At 42.2% G+C, this 16,203-nt stretch overlaps 1 protein-coding gene across 3 annotated transcripts in view; it reads right to left on the reverse strand.

Annotated features, from left to right (window-relative positions):
- LOC140462943 (disks large-associated protein 4-like) overlaps window positions 1-16,203 on the reverse strand; it is a 572,009-nt gene that overhangs the window by 316,193 nt on the left and 239,613 nt on the right. For all 3 annotated transcript variants that reach the window (XM_072556463.1, XM_072556464.1, XM_072556462.1), the window contains 2 exons: window positions 11,081-11,124; window positions 10,313-10,458 (listed from right to left, as the gene is read on the reverse strand). The gene's annotated coding sequence lies outside the window, so the exon portion shown is untranslated. The remainder of the gene's footprint in view (window positions 1-10,312; window positions 10,459-11,080; window positions 11,125-16,203) is intronic.

The raw sequence follows: 16,203 nt of genomic DNA on the forward strand, positions 1-16,203 counted from the left end.
AGCATAGGGTAGATGGAGTTAAAAAGGAAGAGAGAAAATCTCAGACAGCAGGCATAAGCCTGAAGTCTGGTCATGTGAATAGGAACCTATGCAGAGAAGTACACTGAGTAGACTGACTAGCATTGGGTGATAGAGATTATAGAACTGTCTCTCAGCATTGCAACAGTAATATCAAAGCCTAATAATAGTATATTCAGCCTCCACTTGGTAAAGATCCAATCAAATGCAAAAAAATGTATTTACTTGTTCAGCTTCTGAGTTTGGAAGCAATTCAACATCTTAAAAACTATTTTCTCCAGGAGGTCCAATTCTGATGTGTAGTGGAATTTAGTCATAATAGGTAATTAGCAATGTAAGTTTATGAAGCCAAAGCCTGATAACAATTCTTGACCCTGTGTTCTCCTTAAATGGTCTGTCTTGAACCTAAACTCATGGTTGTGGGCATAAGACCACATAACAAAAGATGGTTGCAGAAATGGGATCCACTGTATAGAAAATCATGGGAGCATCCGAAGATGAAGAAACAGATCTATAAGTGCTTGAAGAGAAAAACTCAATAAGAATGTCCTTAAAACTAAAACATAAATACAGCCTTAAGACCAGCCAGCAGTCTGAAAAGCCACAGAACTGAATGAGACGTGGAGGTGATATTAGTGGTATTATGACTGGACTGTTCATCCAGAAATCCAGGTAACATTCTTGTGACTTGGGTTCCAATCCTGCCATGGCAGATGGTGAAATTCAAAATCAACAAAAGAAAGTCTGGAAGTAAGTGTTGCCTGACAACCATGAAATTGTTACTGGATTCGTGGTGCTGGAAGAGCACAGCAGTTCAGGCAGCATCCAACGAGCAGCGAAATCGACGTTTCGGGCAAAAGCCCTTCATCAGGAATAAAGGCAGTGAGCCTGAAGCGTGGAGAGATAAGCTAGAGGAGGGTGGGGGTGGGGAGAGAGTAGCATAGAGTACAATGGGTGAGTGGGGGAGGAGATAAAGGTGATAGGTCAAGGAGGAGAGGGTGGAGTGGATAGGTGGAAAAGGAGATAGGCAGGTCGGACAAGTCCGGACAAGTCAAGGAGACAGTGCTGAGCTGGAAGTTTGAAACTAGGATGAGGTGGGGGAAGGGGAAATGAGGAAGCTGTTGAAGTCCACATTGATGCCCTGGGGTTGAAGTGTTCCGAGGTGGAAGATGAGGCATTCTTCCTCCAGGCGTCTGGTGGTGAGGGAGCGGCAGTGAAGGAGGCCCAGGACCTCCATGACCTCGGCAGAGTGGGAGGGGGAATTGAAATGTTGGGCCACGGGGCTGTTTTGTTGATTGGTGCGGGTGTCTCTGAGATGTTCCCTAAAGCGCTCTGCTAGGAGGCGACCAGTCTCCCCAATGTAGAGGAGACCACATCGGGAGCAATGGATACAATAAATGATATTAGTGGATGTGCAGGTAAAACTTTGATGGATGTGGAAGGCTCCTTTAGGGCCTTGGATAGAGGTGAGGGAGGTGGTGTGGGCACAGGTTTTACAGTTCCTGTGGTGGCAGGGGAAAGTGCCAGGATTGGAGGGTGGGTCGTAGGGGGGTGTGGACCTGACCAGGTAGTCACGGAGGGAACGGTCTTTGCGGAAGGCGGAAAGAGGTGGGGAGGGAAATATATCCCTGGTGGTGGGGTCTTTTTGGAGGTGGCGGAAATGTCGGTGGATGATTTGGTTTATGTGAAGGTTTGTAGGGTGGAAGGTGAGCACCAGGGGCATTCTGTCCTTGTTACGGTTGGAGGGGTGGGGTCTGAGGGCGGAGGTGCGGGATGTGGACGAGATGCGTTGGAGGGCATCTTTAACCACGTGGGAAGGGAAATTGCGGTCTCTAAAGAAGGAGGACATCTGGTGTGTTCTGTGGTGGAATTGGTCCTCCTGGGAGCAGATACAGCGGAGGCGGAGGAATTGGGAATACGGGATGGCATTTTTGCAAGAGGTAGGGTGGGAAGAGGTGTAATCCAGGTAGCTGTGGGAGTTGGTGGATATGTAAAAAATGTCAGTGTCAAGTCGGTCATCATTAATGGAGATGGAGAGGTCCAGGAAGGGGAGGGAGGTGTCAGAGATGGTCCAGGTAAATTTAAGGTCAGGGTGGAATGTGTTGGTGAAGTTGATGAATTGCTCAACCTCCTCGCGGGAGCACGAGGTGGCGCCAATGCAGTCATCAATGTAGCGGAGGAAGAGGGGGGAGTGGTGCCGGTGTAATTACGGAAGATCAACTGTTCTACATAGCCAACAAAGAGACAGGCATAGCTGGGGCCCATACATGTGCCCATGGCTACTCCTTTGGTCTGGAGGAAGTGGGAGGATTCAAAGGAGAAATTGTTAAGGGTGAGGACCAGTTCGGCCAAACGAATGAGAGTGTCAGTGGAAGGGTACTGTTGGGGACGTCTGGAGAGGGAAAAACGGAGGGCTTGGAGGCCCTGGTCTTGGCGGATGGAGGTGTAGAGGGATTGGATATCCATGGTGAAGATGAGGCGTTGGGGGCCGGGGAAACGGAAGTCTTGGAGGAGGTGGAGGGCGTGGGTGGTGTCTCGAACGTATGTGGGGAGTTTCTGGACTAGGGGGGATAGGACAGTGTCAAGGTAGGTAGAGATGAGTTCAGTGGGGCAGGAGCATGCTGAGACAATGGGTCGGCCAGGGTGGTCAGGCTTGTGGATCTTAGGAAGGAGGTAGAACCGGGCAGTGCGGGGTTCCCGGACTATGAGGTTGGAAGCTGTGGGTGGGAGATCTCCTGAGGTGATGAGGTTCTGTATGGTCTAGAAGATGATGGTTTGGTGATGGGGGGTGGGGTCATGGTCAAGGGGGCAGTAGGAAGAGGTGTCCTCGAGTTAGCGTTTGGCTTCAGCTGTGTAGAGGTCAGTGCGCCAGACTACCACTGCGCCCCCTTTATCCGCTGGCTTAATGGTGAGGTTGGGATTAGAGCAGAGGGATTGGAGGGCTGCGTGTTGTGAGGGGGAGAGGTTGGAGTGGGGGAGGGGGGTTGACAGGTTGAGGCGGTTAATGTCCCGGCGGCAGTTGGAAATGAAGAGATCGAGGGCAGGTAATAGGCCAGCACGGGATGTCCAGGTGGATGCAGTGTGTTGGAGGTGGGCGAAGGGGTCCTCGGAAGGTGGGCGGGAGTCCTGATTGTGAAAGTAAGCTCGGAGGCGGAGGCGACGGAAGAATTGTTCGATGTCACGGTGTGTATTAAATTCATTGATGCGTGGACAGAGGGGGATGAAGATGAGTACTTTGTTGAAGACTGATCGTTCGTCCTCAGTGAGTGGGAGGTCTGGAGGGATGGTGAAAACTCGGCAGGGCCGGGAGTTGGGATCTGGTGTGGGTGTGGAGCTGGGAGTGGGATCGGAGCCAGTACCTGGAGTGGGTGTGATGGTGGGGGGAATGGGGGTGGAGGCATGAGCAGGGGTAGTGTTCCCCTCGGGGTTCTGGGGGGTGGGGATAGTGACAGCGGGGTCTGTGGGGGGCATGTCAGCAGAATGCAAGTGAGTAGCGCTGATGGGGGCGGAAGTGGTGGTGATCATGGGAGTAGGGGTGGTTGAAGTCACTGAGCGTGTGGCATCAGCGATGATGTGAGCTCCGGAAGTGCCTGTGGGAGTGGCCATGATGGGGGCGGAAGTGACATCATCACTCAGCGTGGGGGTGGTAGCTGCGTCAGCCTCATGGCTAATGGCGTTTCCGAGGCCAGGGGAATCTTTTGGAATGTTTGTGGAGCGCTGGTTATGGAGGTTGGTGGATAAAAGTTTGTTGTACTTACAGTTTTTGATGTTTGAGATGGAATTGAAATACTGTTTGTTGAGAGTATGAATTCTCCTGAGGATGTAGTACAGAGTGGGTCCTTTGCAATTCTGAGAGAGTGTGGCCCTTAGCTGGGGCAGGGCTGACTGTAGAGAGGTTAGGTGCCGGCGCATTGCTGCAAGCGTGGAGCGGAGGATCCTGAAGGAGAACTGTTGCTGGTGTTTTTGAATCTGTAGTCTGTACTGTTTGTCCTGTTTGGGTCCGAACTCTGCTGGTTTAAAGGTGGTCCGGAGTCCGTGTGGGATAAGTTGGTTACGGAGGCATGCACTGAGGAAGCAAATGTGGCTGTGGTACCGAGTTTGTTTCACGACATGGTTGAAGAGCTTCAGAGCAGAGGAAATGACCTGGGAGTTGCAGTGGGAGAGGGACTCCCCGAGATTCTTGTAAAGAGAGGAGGAAAACTTCTTCAAGGCAGGCATCCTTGCAAGAGGATTCGCAGTAGGGTTAAAATTAACGAGGTAAAAACAATGACTGCAGATGCTGGAAAGCAAATACTGGATTAGTGGTGCTGGAAGAGCACAGCAGTTCAGGCAGCATCCAACGAGCAGCGAAATCGACGTTTCGGGCAAAAGCCCTTCATCAGGAATAAAGGCAGTGAGCCTGAAGCGTGGAGAGATAAGCTAGAGGAAGGGGGGGGGGATGAAACTGTTGCTGATTGTTGGGCAAAATCAATCAAGTTCATTCATGTCCTTCAAGAAAAGACACTGCCATCCTTACTTCATCTGATTCATCTGATCTACATGTGACTCCAGGCCCACAGCAATGCGGTTGCCCTTTAACTACCTTCTGGGTAACTATGGATGGGCAATAAATGCTGACTTAGCTCACCACAATGAATGAATAAAAAAGCTGCTGTGAAGGAAATGTCTCCGAACAGAAAATTCCTGCAGAGGAACAATCAAAAACAACACTAAATCTGTATAAAAGCCTTTTACAGATAATAATAGGTGAGATAAGCTTTGTTCAAAATAAAGAACAAGAGCAACAGAAACAGTTAAGGGGATAAATCTGGATCAATCTCCCAAGAAAACAGACCAACTACCAGCAGATCTGATTTCCAAGGAAGAAAGAAATTGTTTCCATTTGGAAAACCAAATCAGGGAACAGAGTTAAGAGTCCTAATAGTGATTTAACCATTTCTAAAGTACACACACAATGAACAAGTTAGCAACAGGCAATTTCAGAAATTTCTTCAGAACAATGCTGAAACTAAAGGCAACTGTGTGGAGTTTGCACATTCTCCCTGTGTCTGCGTGGGTTTCCTCTGGGTGCTCCGGTTTCCTCCCACAGTCCAAAAATGTGCAGGTTCGGTGAATTGGCCATGCTAAATTGCCCGTAGTGTTAGGTGAAGGGGTAAATGTAGGGGAATGGGTCTGGGTGCATTGCTCTGTGGAGGGTCGGTGTGGACTTGTGGGCTGAAAGGCCTGTTTCCACATTGTAAATAATCTAATCTAATCTAAATATGGTACAGTGGTTAGCACTGCTGCCTCACGGCGCCAGAGATCTGGGTTCAATTCCAGCCTCTGGTCACTGTCTGTGTGGAGTTTGCACATTCTCCATGTGTCTGCGTGAGTTTGTGCCGGGTGCTCTGGTTTCCTCCCATAGTCTAAAGATGTGCAGTTTAGGTGAATTGGCCACACTAAATTGTCCTGTAGTGTCCAGGGATGTGCAGCATAGGTGGGTTAGCCATGGTAAATGTGGGGTTACATTGATAGGATAGGCAAGGGGGCTGGATCTGGATGGGATGCTCCTTACAGTGTCAGTGCAGACTTGATAGGCTGAATGGCCTCTATCTGCACTATAGGGAGTCTATGATTCTAAATTGCTTGAAAATAAAAAGAAGAAGAAGTTGTTTATTGGAAATTGCTTTTCACAACTGTAACAGAGAAGTTCGTTAAATCTTTGTCATTTTGACAGTTTGAGTGAGAAATATAAGCTTTCTTTGGCAAGTCAGAAGATTTATCAATTTTATCAATTTTACTTGTGGAAAAGCAGTGATAAAGTAAAAGAGAATGATCTTGATCACATGGTGTTGAAAATACTTTAGACACAGAAAAAATGGCAAGAATGACAACACGGCAGTCATCTTTGATATAGGCAATAAATACCATTAATCCATAATTTATAGGAACAGAAGCAGTCCATTCAACCCATCAAATCTGTCCTACCATTTAATGAGATCGTGGCTGATCCAACAATCCCCAATTCCCTTACTGATTATAAATTTGTCTATTTCAGTCTTAATGACAGCCTTGATAGCCTTCTATAGTAAAGCATTGAACAGATTCATTACTCTCAGGTAAAACAATTCTTCCTCATCTGTCTTAAATGTGCGATCCCTTTTTCTTAGATTATGCCCCTCTTTCACAAGGGGAGACAACCTCTCCACATCTACCCCACCAAGACATCTAAGAATCCTTTATGCTTCAATATGTCTCCTCTCATTCTTATTTGCCTTTCCTATTTGCTGCTGAACATGGCTCTAGATCTTCGTGATTCATGCATGGGGATCCTTAAATTCCTCTGTGCTGCAACCCAACTGCAGTCTTTCTCCATTTACTACTCTTCCTGACAAAGTGCATAACCCCAAATTTTCCCATACTGTAATCCATCTACCAAGCTATTTTGCCCATTCACTTAATCAGTCTATATTCCTCTGCAGACTTGTTGTATCTTCCTTACGACTTGCCTTCTCACTTATTTTTGTGTCTTCTGCAAACTAGGTGACAGTATGTTCACTTCCCTCATTCAAGACATTCATACATTTGGCACACCCATAGTCAGAGGTCACCATTCTGAAAATAACTACTTTATCTGAACACTATCTTCTATTGGTGGCTAATCCACTATCCGCGCTAATATACTAACCCCAACACCATGGACTCTTACATTATTAAGTAGCTCCATGTCTGGTACATTAACAAATGTCTTTTCGAAGTCCAAATATATTAAATCCACTGTTTTCCTTTTATCTATCCTGATTGTTACTACCTCAATAAACTCCAATAAATTTGTCAGGCATAATATCCCTTTCATAAAGCCACAGTAAGTCTGCTTAATCATATTGTGTATTTTTGCTTGTTCTACTATTGCATCCTTTATAATAGGCTCTAACATATTTCCAATGACAGATCTGAAGTTAATGGCTTTTGGCTGTTGATTTAAGGTTTCACTTATCCCTATGAAGACACCATATTGGTAAAGGAAAGCTGCACTTCACAATAGAAACTGCATTTAGAATAGCAGAAACTCTCAGTTTCAGCACACAACAATCTTTATAACAACAAAGATTCAACATTAACTTTAATCAACTAAGAATACAACAAGACAGCAAAATAAGTGTAGCACAAGCAGATCAAAATTCTAACAATGATCTGCCCAATAAAGAAAATATTTAACAACAAAAAAGGGTCCAATAGCAGAATGTGGCAGCTAGATGGCTCAGCGGTTAGCCCTGCTGCCTCACAGCACCAAGTCTCGGGTTTGATTCCAGCCTCGGGTGACCATCTATGTGGAGTTTGCACATTCTCCCTGCGTCTGCACGGGTTTCCTCCCACAATCCAAAGATGTGAAGGTTAGATGAATTAGTCATGCTAAATTACCTATAGTGTTCAGTGATGTGTAGGTTAGGCGCATTGGTCAGGGATAAGTGTACAGTAATAGGGTAGGGGAACAGGTCTGTGTGGGTTCCTCTGCAGAGGGTTGGTGTGGACTTGTTGGGCCAAATGGCCTGTTTACTCTGTAGTAATTCTATGAGAATGCTTTAAGTTCTGTAGAAAAATTCTCCAATTGGTAAATAGAAAACTCACACGGGGACTCACAGTGACAGCAATTTGCAACGGTGATTCCACTTTCAGATGATTATATCCAAATCAAAAAGGGTTTCTGGATTTCTGAAGTGGAAACACTGGTATTACAATAAAAATGTGCGAGTTATGGCTTATCAAACATTTTCACATTCTAGAGTATCCACCTGTGTGTGAATCTTACACAGACTGAAAAATAAGATAAGCAAGATTGAAACAATCCAAAGACAAGCTCCACAATTTAACAAATCAATGTGAGAAATAGAGCAACATCACACCCTGATCAAAAGATTTGGAGTTCGGAACCATTACAGCAAAACGAGGAGAAATAGCAGACTGACCATAGTGTGGGCGGCACGGTGGCACAGTGGTTAGCACTGCTGCCTCACAGCGCCTGAGACCCGGGTTCAATTCCCGCCTCAGGCGACTGACTGTGTGGAGTTTGCACGTTCTCCCCGTGTCTGCGTGGGTTTCCTCCGGGTGCTCCGGTTTCCTCCCACACTCCAAAGATGTGCAGGCCAGGTAAATTGGCCATGCTAAATTGCCCATAGTGTTAGGTAAGGGGTAAATGTAGATGTAGGGGTATGGGTGGGTTACGCTTCGGCGGGTCGGTGTGGACTTGTTGGGCCGAAGGGCCTGTTTCCACACTGTAAGTAATCTAATCTAATCTAATAGTCTAACAAATACAGAATGGAGAGGTAGAACCATGTATCTGATCTTCTCTGACAATGATACAACACAAAGGTTGTCATCCACAGAATCTATAAAAGTCATTTATTTCCAAGAAATGATCAGTGAATCAACAAGCGCATTTTAGAAGAACACTCCCACAATGGAACCAGCTGTCAAAGGAAATAGTCACAGCTTCATCATGTGAATTTTTCAAGCCTCATCTTTAGATTTCCCTTTATTTTCTTTTCATTCTCAGGGATAACAGAACATTTAGTTAACACTTGCCACAAAAATGTGTCAAAACAAGAATACAAGTCTTTAACGCCAAAACAACTAAAGCAAAAGCAAAAAATGTGGATTATTTCAGTATCTGCTTCGTTTTAGTTGCTCACAATATCAGGTAATTGCCTTTTACGTGTCCTAGTTGGCAAATATTTAGTTATCTTCTTTACTTTCACATTGTATTACTGTAGCAAGCGTTGAGATCAATGTAGGTTAACCCCCCTATTAAGGTACTCAATATAATGTGCCCTCTATCCATATCTTACTTTGACATCAAAAATAGACTTCAATATATTTGTCAGTTACATCTTTTTCCAATGTCTTGCCATTTCTTAGCTTGGCATCTGTCTTGGTCCAGTTGCTCTGGGCATGCAAGCCCATATTGATTTTCTCTGCTCTCAATTCAGATATGGTTTGTCGCATCATTCTCATAGTTGACTCAAGCTTGAAGCCTTTTGTGTTATCCCCCCATTTGTCACTGCCCACCTGGTGAGGTGTCTGATAATGTTTTCACGTATGTTTTTTGATCTATCACTGTTATGCTTTGACAGCATGAGAGAGTAAACTCTGCAAGTTTAGATGTTTTTTGACAGTTTATTTATTTAACAAAAAAAGTGCGAAGCAATTTAACTATCACTTAAAATAAAATCCCATCACTTTAAACTGCCCAAAATTAGATCAGTAAATAGTGCATTACTGTTGATTACAAAGTTGCCCCTTGCAGTGTTAACTGCACCAGCTATTTCAGACCGAAACAGCTTGCACAATGGATTGTTTGCATTTCAATAAGGTGCAATTATTTATTATGTTTCTCAGCTACAGAGCCACATGAGGATTTAAGTTGAAGAGAAAATGGGGAACAAAATTCTGTGGTTTCTGCAGGTAGCATCAGTGTAGCACCTAGAAACGAGTGGATGGTTCTTTTTAACATGATCAATCAGTATGAGAATCACGAAGAATATTAAATGATTACTACGATGCACATGCACCAGAGAAAAGTACAAGTGGGTCAGAATTATAGAACATTGAATTTCAACAAAGCCTCCTGTATCCCTGATTAGTACAGGATAGTTCAGGCACAGCTGCCGGCGCAGGGGAGATCAATGGGCTTTAAATGGAACAGCAGTTGTACATTGAAGATTCCTGATGCAGTAAGCCTGCATAGCCAGCAGAAAAGTTTGCTAACAGTGTTTCAACTCATCAGGTAAGTGCAAAAGGACTGCTGTTGAAACACTAGTGATGAAAATATATTCCAGTTGGATTTATAAGGAAATACAACAGATTTATATGTACTGTCTGACATGTATAAATTGCCTTTCAATTTAGTCTTAGGGACAGGCAATATTGGACTGTGCACCAGAACAAAATACACTCACCTGTGCTTTAAAGCATTTATTGTGAACAGAATTTACTGATGCTCCCTGCAGACACCATTACAAACACATCATGCACAATCTTACACAACTTCTTATAGATGTGATGTGGAATGGTACATCAGATTAAACAGACAAGGTAGAATTTAGATCGATTATATCACTTTATCTACATCACTCCTCATGGCTCAGCAGCAAATCAAGATCAGTCAACCAGAACTGAACCACTTGTTTCATTTTGTGATCATCACCTGTACACATCGGAGCACTGTGTCTGCCAAATTGTTGCTTCAGGGAGAATAAGTCTGTTCAGAATGGCAGTATGGTTGGCTACACAGGCAAAGGAGCACATTTGCACTTACCTGATGAGTTGCAACACCGGTAGCAAGCTTTCCTGCTGGCCACGCTGGGTTATTCTGGCAGGAATCTTCAATGTAAAACTGCAATGCCTCCAAAAGCACGTCTAACTGAGCAAAGCAGGCACGTGGTGCCAGATGAGGCCAAGAGTCTGTAAAACCAAATATCAAAATAACAATATAAATTTATGCTGGATGATTAGATTAATATTTTAATTTTTAAATCCAACTTACTTGACTCTTAACATATGGTTCATTTGATTTGTTATTGCCACATGTCCAGGCACATGAAAAGTTTTGTTTGCTTGCATGCAGTACTTGCAGATCACACCATACAAAGCGAATTAAAGTAACAGAACAGAGCGAGGATTACAATGTTATGGCTGCAGAGAAGGTGCAGAAAGAGCGAGATCAACACTAAATTAAAATTTGAGAGGTCCATTTAGCAGTCTAATAACAGTGGGGAAGAAGCTATTCTTGAATCTGTTGTTACTTGTGTTTAAGCTATTGTATATTCTGCCTGATGGAAGAGTTTGGAAGAGATTATAATCAGAATGGGAGGAGTCTTTGTTTCTGTTAAAGGACTGAATATTCAGGAGGGATTAAAGTTTCTTTGCTAAAATTATGTTGGACTAAGTGTTGGTGGATTTGAAAATATGACTGTGAATTCGTTTTTTCCCACTTTATAATTCAAATATCTGGAAGCACAAGTATTGAAAGACTATCCTTCAAATTACAACTGGGACATTTGCTTAGAAAGAATTCAGTGTTTACCTGAAATTTGTCTCTGTGTTGGTTCTTCAACCTGGTTAATATTTCTGTAAAAGATAGCAAATAAAAACATTTCAGATGTATCCTGTTAATTATTGGTACATTTCCATAAAGAGGTCACTTCAAGTGCAGACAAATATAGGGATTAAGTAATTTAAAGCCTACCCTATCATTTTTGTAGCCATATTTTAAATTTGAATTCTGTCTTCTATCAACATCCCACAAAATGTTTATGGCAGGGAGACAGTTGGTCTGGCTTTGTCCCTTGTTACCAGCAAGCTTTGTCTCGATGCTGAATTGTTATCCACAACTTGCCAGAAGTACACCTGTGAGATCCAGTTTTGGATGAACATCAGGTTTTTGGTATGGACTGCCATTGTACCACTTATTTCCAAGTTCAAGAACAAGTTAAAGTGAATGTTTATTCTAGATCCTTCTTTCGATCATCCTCACTGTTTCTATAGCACTTCTGCTGTTCAAAATAAAAATAAAATGATTCCTTTTATTAAAACATTTCTTTCGTAGGAATCAAATTTGCATCATTCACCTTGCCCCACTTAACAAACCTCTCAAAAACTTAGTTGCATGTTTTCAGTTGGCCTACATTCTATGCTATAACTTCATTTCCGCATCTCAATAATAGATGATTGTCAGCATTCGCTTGCTTTATTTAAATGGTTTCAAAAACGTAAAGCTGCATATACAGATTCCTGCAGCGTCCTGTGGAGTTAAAGGAACAGTTTTATTTATTTAACTTTAAACATCGGCTGGCAATACTTGAACATTACTAATTGAACACAAGAGTGCCATCTGATGAACACAAGTATATTGTTCGATTAACAGTCCAGGGTCTCCAATACCGAATGCTGCAAGTATACGGAAGGTTCCAGAGTGTCAGAAACAAGAGCAGCTATCATATTGCCATAACAACCAAAGCCTTGTTGAATGTAACAACCTTGAAATGACATCTTGCAATTTAAAGCAAAATTATTCAAAGTATAAAATCCTTTGATCCACTGTTTTAATGCAGTTATTTGGTCTCATTCAAATTAAGCAAACACGAAGCATCTATTCACTAATATTCACCTAGCATTCATTTTTGGACAATTAATTCTTGGGATAAACAATAAATTCTTCCTAATTGCCCCCAGGAAGGGTTATTAAGAGGCTTTGTTGATCAGTGATGGTTCTCATGGTTAGGTATACTCGTAGTGGTGTTAGGGAGGGAATTCCAAGTTTCCAACCCAATGACATTGAAGAAATTGCAATACAATTCTAAAACAAGATGGCATGTGACACAAAGGACAATCTATAGGAAGTGGTCCCTTCTTAAATAGTGAGCTGAATTTGCTTCAATGCCATCCAATCCACACAAATTATTTTGGAATGTTTCAAACTTTGCAAGTTAACATCAATGCATCAGCTATCCTGACAGACACCTCCTTCAACACTCTACAATGTAGACCATCACATCCTCGGGATTTATCAACTTTCAACCCCATTAATTTCTCCAGTACAATCTTTTTCATCAAACCTATATCCCTCAACTCCTCATTCTCCTTAGCTGCTTGAATCTGCAATTCTGGGAAATTTCTTGTATTTTCCTCTGTGAAAACAGATGCAAAGTAATAATTTAGCTTCCCTGCATTTCTCTTTTCCCCATTATTAATTCTCCTGCCTGTGCCAGTAATGGGCCAAACATTTCCTCTTTCACAATTACAGTCCATTTTTATGTTTCTGCTAGGTTACAATCACATTCTATTCTCTCCTCATCAGTTTCTTGGTTCTCCTTTGTGGGAATTGTGTTGCATCAACATCATTTTCCACTTCTCGGAACAAGTCTGAACATTTGCTGCATGTGGAAATGGACTGTTTTAATATCCAAATTGTGAATGGTGCTGAAGACAGTGCAATTATCAGTAAATGTTCCCAGGTTTGTCTTTATGATGAAGGAAAGGTCATTGATTGGCAGCTGAATATAGCTGGACTGAGGACACTATCTTGAGGAACACCTGCAGAAATGTCCTGGGCATGAGATGATTGGCAACAACCACAATAATGTTTCTTTGGCCTCAGTGAAGAGTTTTTCCCTTGAATTTTATAAACATAAATTTTTCCAAGTTTCCCCAGCCTAATACCACTACTGTTGTCTTGACGTCAAAGGTAGTCATGATCACCTTATCTCTGGAATTAAGTCCACTTGTCCATGTTTAGACCCAGGCTGCAATGATGTCTGGAATCAAGTGGACATAAAATCCAACTGAGCATCAGTGAGTGCTGATTAAGTCACTTCCATCGCACTGCCAAAGGCAGCTTTAATCAGTTTGTTGATAATTCTATTATTCTGTTTTGTTTCTTTCCAAAAGAGTTAGGTGAAATTAGAAAACAAAACTCAGCTACATATATAAAAAAAATTTTGCAATTTAAGACTGTTAAAGTTCAAAGTCAAATGATTGAATTATGCAAAAACACACACAAGAACATTGTCTCTTGAGACTTCTTGAGTGCTTTACAGATAGCAGTACTTTTGAAGTGCACTCATTTTTGTGTTGTAAGAAATATGGCAGTCAATTTATGTTCAAAGTTTGTGAGAAGATTTGTAGCTTGCGTGCTCGTTGTTATGGTTCTGTTCGCCGAGCTGGGAATTTGTGTTGCAGACGTTTCGTTCCCTGTCTAGGTGACATCCTCAGTGCTTGGGAGCCTCCTGTGAAGCGCTTCTGTGATCGTTCCTCCGGCATTTGTAGTGTTTGAATCTGCCGCTTCCGGTTGTCAGTTCCAGCTATCAGTTGCAGTGGTCGGTATATTGGGTCCAGATCGATGTGCTTATTGATTGAATCTGTGGATGAGTGCCATGCCTCTAGGAATTCCCTGGCTGTTCTCTGTTTGGCTTGTCCTATAATAGTAGTGTTGTCCCAGTCGAATTGGTTTTGCTCATGCTGGGTATCGGGTCCTTCGTTCTGGTGAGTTGTTGTCTGAGAGTGGCTGTTGGTTTGTGTGCTGTTATGAATCCTAGTGGTCGCAGTAGTCTGGCTGTCAGTTCGGAAATGCTCTTGATGTATGGTAGTATGGCTAGTCCTTTGGGTTGCAGCATGTCTTTGTTCCGTTGTCTTTCCCTTAGGCATCTGTTGATGAAATTGCGGGGATATTCGTTTTTGGTGAATACATTGTATAGGTGTTCCTCTTCCTCTTTTTGCAGTTCTGGTGTACTGCAGTGTGTTGTGGCCCTTTTGAATAGTGTCTTGATGCAACTTCTTTTGTGTGTGTTGGGGTGGTTGCTTTCGTAGTTTAGGACTTGGTCTGTGTGTGTGTTTCTTTCCTGTAAACCTTTGTGGTGAATTCTCCGTTCAGTGTTCTCTGTACCATCACATCTAGGAATGGGAGTTGGTTGTCCTTTTCTTCCTCTCTAGTGAATCGGATTCCTGTGAGTGTGGTGTTGATGATCCGGTGTGTGTTCTCTATTTCTGTGTTTTAATGATTACAAAGGTGTCATCCACATATCTGACCCAGAGTTGTTGACAGAAGTTGCAGATTTTGCTACTCAATGCTTGAATTTAATGTGGCAATATTCTGCAGCATCTAATCAACATCAGCTGTACAGGTGATGCAATGCAGTGTCCAACTTTTTTTTAAAAATTAGGTTTTACACAACAGGAGAGCAAGTAAAGTGAGGCAGGCTCAGGAAAATAAACAAAAACGGGGGCAACTATTAATTCTAGGCAAGTACCATTCTCTCACTTTTAAAATCTGCTCTCCCTTTGAAATGATTTTCTTCTTTAAAAGGCTACTTTTGTTCTATTACACAGAAAACGTGAATAGAGTGCACTGACAAGTTCTGACTTTTACTGCAGTGCAAAGCAGCATTCCTTTATCATAATTTAACCTTCAACTCAACTAACCTTCAGATTTGCCATCGTAAAGGCACCAGAGTGTGAATTCATGTCCAGAGTGAAAGGAAAGATCTACTGGAAAGTTGTTTCACTTTGACAGCTGACAAGAAGCGAATTTTTTTTTTACAAGAAGCTGAAAATGTGAACTACTTTGTAAATCAAGGCATGTTTTTACGGATCATTTTCTCTGTGGTAAATGATGGGTTCGAGTTCAGAATATAGTATAGATAGGAACTTGAAAAATATTCCTGAAATGGAAATCAGTACCCCTGTTAAGGAAAATGTATTAAATGAACAGTCTGGAGATATGTGGAACATTTCCCTCAATTAGAGTAAAAATAGCCAAGACTTTTTTCAGATAGTTCAGAGTAATTGTACCATCAATGCACAGAGATCTAGTTTAATTTGTGGTTCGCACCATCAGAAGGCTAACTAAAATTGCTTTTTACCTATAGAATTATTAAAATTCAGTTTTAGAGAAGAAACAGAATTCTTTAATCTAAACACTTCTAATTTTTAAACTTGAGTAAATTAAAATTCCATATTAATTTCTTGAGGAAATTCTCAACGAGAGCAGAGAACGTCCTTTCATGGCAAGATACATGACAACCCAGTGGAAAATGCAAAAGAAAGTCACAGCAAACTTGAGAAGAGAATAAAAGGACACTGTAGTATCTTAGGGAACCCACTAAGGCTGTGGATTATCAAATAGCAACAAAAAAAAAGGGACAAAGGCACATCAAGATAGTCACTCCAGGTCTCCCTAGGACAATGGTTTCATTGTTCTTAATATTATACTGTGCTCTGAGGTTGTAAGTGTTATTTGGAATTGTTTGTACTATTGATGACAGCCAACAAACTAGTTTCATTTGTTTTGATGAAAAGGTTATTGACCCAAAATGCTTACTGTCTTTCTTTACAGGTACTACCTGATTAGGTTGGTTCCAGCACTTTCTGTTTTCTTTTCGGATTTTCAGCAACTGCAGTATTTACTCTTGATTAATAACAGTACGTGTTACTGTTCCAGCCTGGCATCCAATAAATGAAAATTTCAACTTAATGCTTTCTATATTACCTCCCATAATGGGGTTGTGGAGAGAACCTCAATTGCTGAACTTCATACGATCAAAAATTGTGTATCGCTGTTCACTAAATAGAAGCTAAAAACTACTCTTGACAATTGTCCAGCAACCAACTAGTTGATATATTACTCAGGATAGGAAAGGCCAGCAGACTTTG

The sequence above is a fragment of the Chiloscyllium punctatum genome, chromosome 37, assembly GCF_047496795.1.
Source record: "Chiloscyllium punctatum isolate Juve2018m chromosome 37, sChiPun1.3, whole genome shotgun sequence".
Taxonomy (NCBI): domain Eukaryota; kingdom Metazoa; phylum Chordata; class Chondrichthyes; order Orectolobiformes; family Hemiscylliidae; genus Chiloscyllium; species Chiloscyllium punctatum.